General features: G+C 41.3%; 1 pseudogene; it reads right to left on the bottom strand.

Moving 5' to 3' along the window:
- Nucleotides 1–2,082: 2,082 nt before the first annotated feature.
- LOC110317881 lies at nucleotides 2,083–2,914 on the bottom strand (annotated as a pseudogene).
- Between the last annotated feature and the right edge of the window lie 4,709 nt (nucleotides 2,915–7,623).

Below are 7,623 nucleotides of genomic sequence, written 5' to 3'. Positions count from 1 at the left end.
TCCTCATGGAAAACTAAAGTATAATATTCATAAAGCTGTTAGAGTGGGCAAATTTTATTTCAGTCTGAGCGAAGAATTTAAAGTTCATGGCAAGAAAATACTAGGGGGACAGGGAGAGAGGGAGAGGTCATGGGTGTGTGTGGGGAGAGAGAGAGGGGGGGGGGAGAGAGAGAGAGAGAGAGAGAGAGAGAGAGAGAGAGAGAGAGAGAGAGAGAGAGAGAGAGAGAGAGAGAGAGAGAGAGGCCCCACTCTCCAGTGACCATATCTTTTTTTCTCGACACCATGGCACGCATGAGTGGCTATGAAATTGAGTTGAACTAATATCAGTCCAGAAGGTTCATTTGTTTGAGAAAAATAGAAGAGAGATTACAATAACATTCTGAGGAGTTTTGGTTGACCCATTTGTCTACTCATTCGATTATTCGAGGCATGGCATTCAATGAACAAATTTCTATAAAGCTATATATTTTTTTTTGTTAGTGAAACTTCTTTTCTGGGTATAGTTTCTCAATTAAATGGTGTTTTTTTTTTTTTTTTTAATGTAAGAAAGATAATTTGCCTAAAGTGAGTTGCTTGTTTATTTCCAGAGAAAGATCTCATATTACACTTGCTTCTAAAATCACATGCCAGAACTTGGAAACCCACATCTCTTCCACTTCGCAGTCTTTTTTTTTTTTTTTTTTTTTTTCCTCTGCAACCCTCTGGAAGCCTGCTCCTCAGACCTGTTCTTTCACCTGGAACTAAGATTCTTATTAAGGAACCGACTGACCCACCATTGGAAAACATCCCTCTCGAGGGCGTAACTTGGCACTTAGATACTTGTGCAGAGCAACAGGATGTGACAATTTAGGACATGAAAACAATGGTATATATTGTCCTACAAAAGAGTTTGACATGATAGAAGCCGTGTGAAGGCCAAATGTAATTTTCCAAGGCCACCTGCTCTTTAAGGACTCAACACGGATTCTCTCGAGAAACAGCTAGTAGGGTTACTTAAAGCAAGCAAGCAAGACGCAGGATTTTCTTAATTTGCAAAATTAGTAAGTGGGAATAATTCTACTATTAAAATTTATAGCGGAGGAAGGGGCACAAGTGAGACAGACTAAAGCCGAAGGCCGTGAGTTCAGTGGGACAGCTTGTTTTTTTGGGGTTTGAATTCTCCAATGACTCTGAGAGCATCCAAGTCTTAAGGGGAGAATGGCAAGTTATGGAGAAAGTACCACACGGATGGTAGGGATCCAAAGAACTTTGGGAGTGTCCTGGTAAAGAATTCATTGCTCTCTCCTGTGTCTCTCTCTCCGGATCCTTTTTACGTGTCAGAAGCCAAGCCTTTTCCAGGGCTTTCCCTAGCTCCATCTCCTTGGTAGGCACTTTAGATATTTTATGTCAAGCATCTCACCTCACTTTATTTCTTTAAATTTTCAGTCTGTCTTCACCTCTCTCTTGGTTCTGAGGCATAACTGTTTATGTCAAGCATCTCACCTCACTTTATTTCTTTAAATTTTCAGTCTGTCTTCACCTCTCTCTTGGTTCTGAGGCATAACTGTTTTCCTCTCCTTATTTTGGTCCTTTTTCATATTACCTTGTGTTTTCAATGTCTGTGGGACAAGAGGTGAAAATTCACCCAAACCCCACAAGCCATGTTTTCCAAGTTTCTTTACTTTCTATCTTATTCTCCTAGAATGTTTTCATCTTCAGAGCTTCACACTCTGTGTGTCTTAGGGGAACTTTAGGTGGTACCATCTTCAATTCTCACATCTTTGCTCCATCGTTCCTTTTTATTATTTTACTTTCCCAGAGCAATTTGCTAGCTCTGGCTTTTCTTCTCCCCACGGGCTCTCTTTCTGTCATGGTGACACTGGGCACACTTAGCTAGCTCAAGAATAGCGATGCTGTTCCTGTCACGCCCGGCATCCTCTACTGACTAACTCCTACAGTCAGTCTCTATGTGCAGAGTGCTTCAGGCACAAATGAAACTTCATCTTCAGACCCCCTCAGGTTCTTGACTTCCAGTTTCAGCTGATCGCTTGCTACACACTTCCTGCCTTGAGTCCATCGCCATTCCATCTCTCGGTGCATTTTTTAAAAAATTGTAATTATATTTACGTATATTAGTGTGCATTTAACCCAATTTAGTGTCGAGTTCTTAGCCTTTGCCTTTTCCAGCTTGGCAATGCGAGCCACAGACTTAGGACCCAGGACGTTGCCTCCCCAGTGGCGTCGGATCTCATCATATCTGTCATTACAATTGGTCCTAATAGCTTCCACCAGCTTAGCCAGAGCACCCTTGTCTTCCGAGTTAACCTGTGTGAAGGCCACCGTGCTGCATATCTTCCTGTGGACCAGGCACCCCAGCTTGTTCTTTCTCTTGATGATGCAGTAGGGCAACCCCATCTTTCGACACAGGGCAGGCAGGAAAACCACCAGCTCAATGGGGTCTACATCATGGGCAATCACCACCAGCTGAGTCTTCTTGTTCTCCACCAAGCTGGTGACTGTATTGACTCCTGCTCGGAGGACAGGTGGTCTCTTAGTTGGGACGTCCACTTTGCCAGCAGCTTTTTTCTCAGCACGGGCTAGTAGCCTTTGCTTCTTCTCTTGCTTTGCCTGTGGTCTGTACTTGTGGGGAAGCTTAAGCAGCTGAGTAGCTGTCTGCCTGTCCAGGGCCTGGGTGAACTGGTTAATGGCAGGAGGTACTTTGAGCCACTTATAGGATGGCTCTGCCACTGCAGCCTGATGTAGCGGGGCCATTTGACAAAGCATGTTAGATCTCTTTTGGGCTGGATGTCCTGCCCAATGCTAAAGTTCTTGGGCCTTTTCTCAAACAAAGGATTGACCACATTTTTGGCCTCCTGTTGGTGGTGGTCAGGGCCACCTTCTTCCCCTTGGCTTTCTTTCATTTAGGCATCTTGCTCGGCTGGTGGAGAGAGCCTCTTGGTGCATTCTTAACTAATGCTGGTGCTCTTGTACATGATGTTTGCATGACCTTTCTTCTTCTTCTTTTTTTTAATTTCACATATTAGGTTTATTCCAAGGTATTCTTAGGCAATTGTGAATGGGGTGTTATTTAATATTTATTTTATTTTATCTTATTATTAGATATTTTCTTTATTTGCATTTCACATGCTATCCTGAAAGTTCCCTATACCCTCCCCCCTCACCCTGCTCCTCTACCCACTCACTCCCACTTCTTGGCCCTGGCGTTCCCCTGTACTGGGGCATATAAAGTTTGCAATACCAAGGGGCCTCTCTTCCCAATGATGGCCGACTAGGCCATCTTCTGCTACATATGCAGCTAGAGACACAAGCTCTGGGGGTACTGCTTAGTTCATATTGTTTCAACTATAGGGTCTGCATGACCTTTCTGCTTTGTGTATTTTTGTTTCTGTATTTTTTCTCTGTTACCAAATTAGATTCTTACATTTCCCGCACCCACAAATTTCATTACACCTTCCCTATAAACTGTGTGTAATTAAAAAAAAAAATACTGTAATTCAGCACTGAATACAGTCTTTATTGCTGAAGTAGGAGAGAATAATAACTTCCTAAGTATCTTCAGAAGACAGAGTAGCTCCATGAAATCAGGAAAATGAATTGACTGGGAATACTTATTCTCCTTTGGCTCTTCCAGTTGCAGTGCAGCCTTTCATGAAATATTTTCTGAACCCATTGGTTATAGAGTTTCACTTAGGATTGATACTAATAAAGTAATATCTTCTTTTCTTTTTCAACTTTTTTTATTAGATATTTTCTTAATTTACATTTCAAATGTTACTCCCTTTCCTGGTTTCCCCTCTGAAAACCACCTATCCCTTTCCCTCCCCCCTGCTCACCAACCCACCCACTCCTGCTTCCTGGCCCTGGCAATTCCCTTCACTGGGGTATAGAGCTTCACAGAACCAAGGGCCTCTCCTCCCATTGATGACTGACTAGGCCATCCTCTGCTACATATACAGCTAGAGCCATGAGTCCCTCTTGTGTAGTCTTTGGTTGGTGGTTTAGTCCCTGGGAGCTCTGGGGGCACTGGTTAGCTCATATTCTTGTTCTTCCTATGGGGCTGAAAACCCCTTCAGCTCCTTGGGTACTTTCTCTAGCTCCTTCATTGGGGACCCTGTGTTCCATCCAATGGATGGCTGTGAGCATCTACTTCAGTGAGTAAATATCTTCTGGTTTATTATTTTCTTAGTGTTTGCCTTCAGCCAGTATTTTTTTTTTATTGCTGTAATAACTATTAAAACTTTTTTTAAAGTATAAAACAAAGCATATCCTGATATTAATATAAAGCAAAACGTATTTAAATAAAAAAACAGAACATCCCTGCCTCTTGCAACCTCTATTTGAAATGGAAACTGAAGCAAAGAGGATCACTCTCTTTCTAGCAGAATCGACAATGGTAAAAGCAACCCACGATACTTATCTTCAGTAAGTTTCCCCATGGATGGCCTGAGTTGTGATTTTAGTTACTGCTTTATTGGTGTTTTACTCCTTAATCCAAAACCAACATCAGTCCTGTCTGTGTAGGTAGCTTTCACCACACTGTTTTGAAACGTGTCTTAACGGACATAGAAAAGGACAATAACTGTTATCACTTCAACAGCTTTTTTTGTGCCCTCAACTGCCAAATTTTCTAATTAGACCATCCTAGAAATACAATGAGGAATTCCATTTTGAATCAAGTCACACGAAACATCCAGTTCTCCATGCTTTTTGATAAATGGGTTGAAGTGTCTACTTTGAGCTGTCACTCTTTGAGAATGTTCTTGTCCTGCCTTGCTGATGTCTTGGTGCGTTCACATCCTGGGAGAGGTTTACAATGAAAGCTGAGGTGTATCTGATTCAGCCCCGAGGCAGAAAAACTGGATGAAGCAGTTTCCCCCCCTCTTCCCCTTTACAGGGCGTGTGATTTGTGCAACAGCTTTGGCTTTGCAAACAGGGAAGTGTCAGAGTTAAATCAGCTTGCCTGCAAAGTCACTGTGAGCCTATTTCTCAGTTCAGTGATACCTAGATCCAGGGCCATTTCCTTTCAAGTGGAATACACACTCCAAGCAAACATTCTCAAGGTCAAGTGTACCTGTACTTTCAGTTCTACTGCGAGAACCGTTTCATCGTTCAGCAAGAGGCCCAGAACTCACTCACACTACAGAACATTAAACTCAATGGAAAAAAAAAAAAACATGTTTAGAGAACCACTTTAAAAAAAAACGTAATTGATGTTATGTAATCAGTGTTTATGAGATAATCAAATATGGCAGGGGAGGGTGCTTTCCTGGTATACCTTCCTGAGACACGGTTTGCAATGTACTCGTTGGATGGCCAAGTTTCTAAAGCCTAAGGAAGTGAACAATCGAAGCAACTAACTGTATAACTGGAGCAGAGTTTCCAGTCGTTTCTTCAATGAGCTCAGTACTTCCAGCAGCATCAGACATGGTATCTTCATGGGTCAAATGGGCCCAGGAGAGCTGCAGTATGCCTTTGCTTTGTGTTCTCTGTTGGCAGACGAGCTAATGCCTAAACTGATAAAGGATTTGTGCATGTTGGGGAGACACTATTCTTGTTATCACTAATTTTTCTTTTGCAGTTTGGTACACGTTATTTCTAAGCAAACAAGACTTGGCAAAGTAGTAGAGGTGACCTGAATTGTTGACTTGCCTGTTTGGAAAGTGTGATTTTCCATTACAGAGGGATAGATTTCACACATGCCAGCCCAAGCAGGTATCTCTGGTTTCCCCGCACCTCCCCTCCTCAGTGCGGAGTCCCGCCCCCTCCTCAGTGCGGAGTCCTGCCCCCTTCATTTCATTCAGGTTGCACTGCTTTGTATCTTTCACTTTTATTTTTTTCCTCCTCCATTTTATGTAAATTGTGTGTGGATAATGGAATAAAATGCTCTCCGTGGAGCTGAACAAATATAGGTCATATTATCAGGAACTTTTTCTCTCTTGAAGTACACAGATGACTCTGCATATAATTCTAATTATTCAGTTTTATGCGTAGGACTGAAACCATGAACAAAGTTGAGCTTCCGGTGTGGTAAACTTTCATTTTCCTTCATACAGTATGGCTGCATAGACACCGAAAAAACCCAAACTACATGAAAACAGAACTTTAGTCTACATATAGTATAAATTAGACAGGAAACTTGAGTTTTTTAGAAAATAGATTGGATTATCTATTCACTGAGCAATTTTATACTTCACTTATCTGTGAATCTGCTTTAAATCTCTAAATGTTTCTATTTTATAAACTTTGCGTGCACTTAAGGAGCTCCCTTATATACAAATTTATGTTAGTTAACTCAATAAATGCATCATTCATTCATTCATTCATTCAATAAGTAAGGTTAGCTTTAGAAGACCTGGAACTGGATACTAGTTTTATATTATTATATTTGGTTTCACATTAATAAAGTTAGTGGTCTTCCATATGAATTTCTTCACAGGGATATATGATCATTATATGATCTTACAAGAATCTTACAATACAGAATGACACTTGTCCATAATGAATGTGACCCAAAGCCTCTCACATCTCTAGAGCTTCAGAAGCTGTGTTAATTTGTTTGCCTCGCTTATCATAAAATATCGCAAACTTGGTGACTTAAAAATAATAGAAAAGATTCCCCATAGTCCCAGAAACTAATAAGTTTTACACCAAGGCCCTGACAGATTCTATATTTGGACTCATTTTTCCACCTGATTCAAAAGCTGCTGCCTTTTTCACTATGGTGGAAGGGAAAGGGAGATCTCTTTTACTTTCTTTTTCTTTTTTTTTATTTTAATTATATTTGCATGGGTGCTTTGTCTACTTGTCTATGTGTGCACCATGTGTTCCTGGTCCCCATTGTAGCCAGAAGGCATTGGGTTCCTGGGGACTAGAGTTACAGACAATCATGCAGTTATTTGAGTGCTGGGAATCTAACCAGGGTCCACTGGTTCTTAGCCAATCTAAATCCACAGGGATAAGAGTTCTGAATGGCAGGTATTTATTGGGAGGACTGAGAATGAAAAAACAAAATAAAGAAAATAAGACATAAAGAAGACAAAAGAAATAGCTGGGACCACAGGGTCTTGCATAAGCTGCAAGACTTGTGCCAGATAAGTTTATTAAGAGGTTTAGCATCATATATATTTGCAGGGAGAAATAGACAAGGTCAGTAGAGAGCTAAGTCAGACAGTGTTGACAAAGAGAAGATGGGATATCTCAGATTCAGCTGTCTAAGGACTGATGACAAGGCTACTCCTGGACAAGAACATAGGCCTGAAGTTCCCTTTGTCCTTCCATCTGGGCCTCTGAGAAAGTCTCAAGTTGGCCTCTGAGATATACTCTGAACGGCTGAGTCATCTCTCCAGCTCCCGAAACCTTATTTAGAAAGGTTCCTACCCATATACCATACCTCTTGATAGATGACCATGGCTGATAGGACTCTGATCTATGAACTGTATTGGAAGATAAGAATTCCACGTGAGAACTTCAAGCCACAGGGCATATGAGGGCCCAAAACCTTCAACATCTGATATTTAAAACCTACCAGGAGGCTGTGCAATACAACAAGAACACTAAGTCTGAGAAGATGAGGTCTCCTGAGTGTGGTCATTTTGACTCAAGGTCATCTTGACATTATTATTG

This window comes from Mus pahari, chromosome 3, assembly GCF_900095145.1.
Source record: "Mus pahari chromosome 3, PAHARI_EIJ_v1.1, whole genome shotgun sequence".
NCBI lineage: Eukaryota > Metazoa > Chordata > Mammalia > Rodentia > Muridae > Mus > Mus pahari.
The sequence above is the reverse complement of the archived record's forward strand: the minus strand, read 5'-3'. Positions and strand labels throughout refer to the sequence as shown.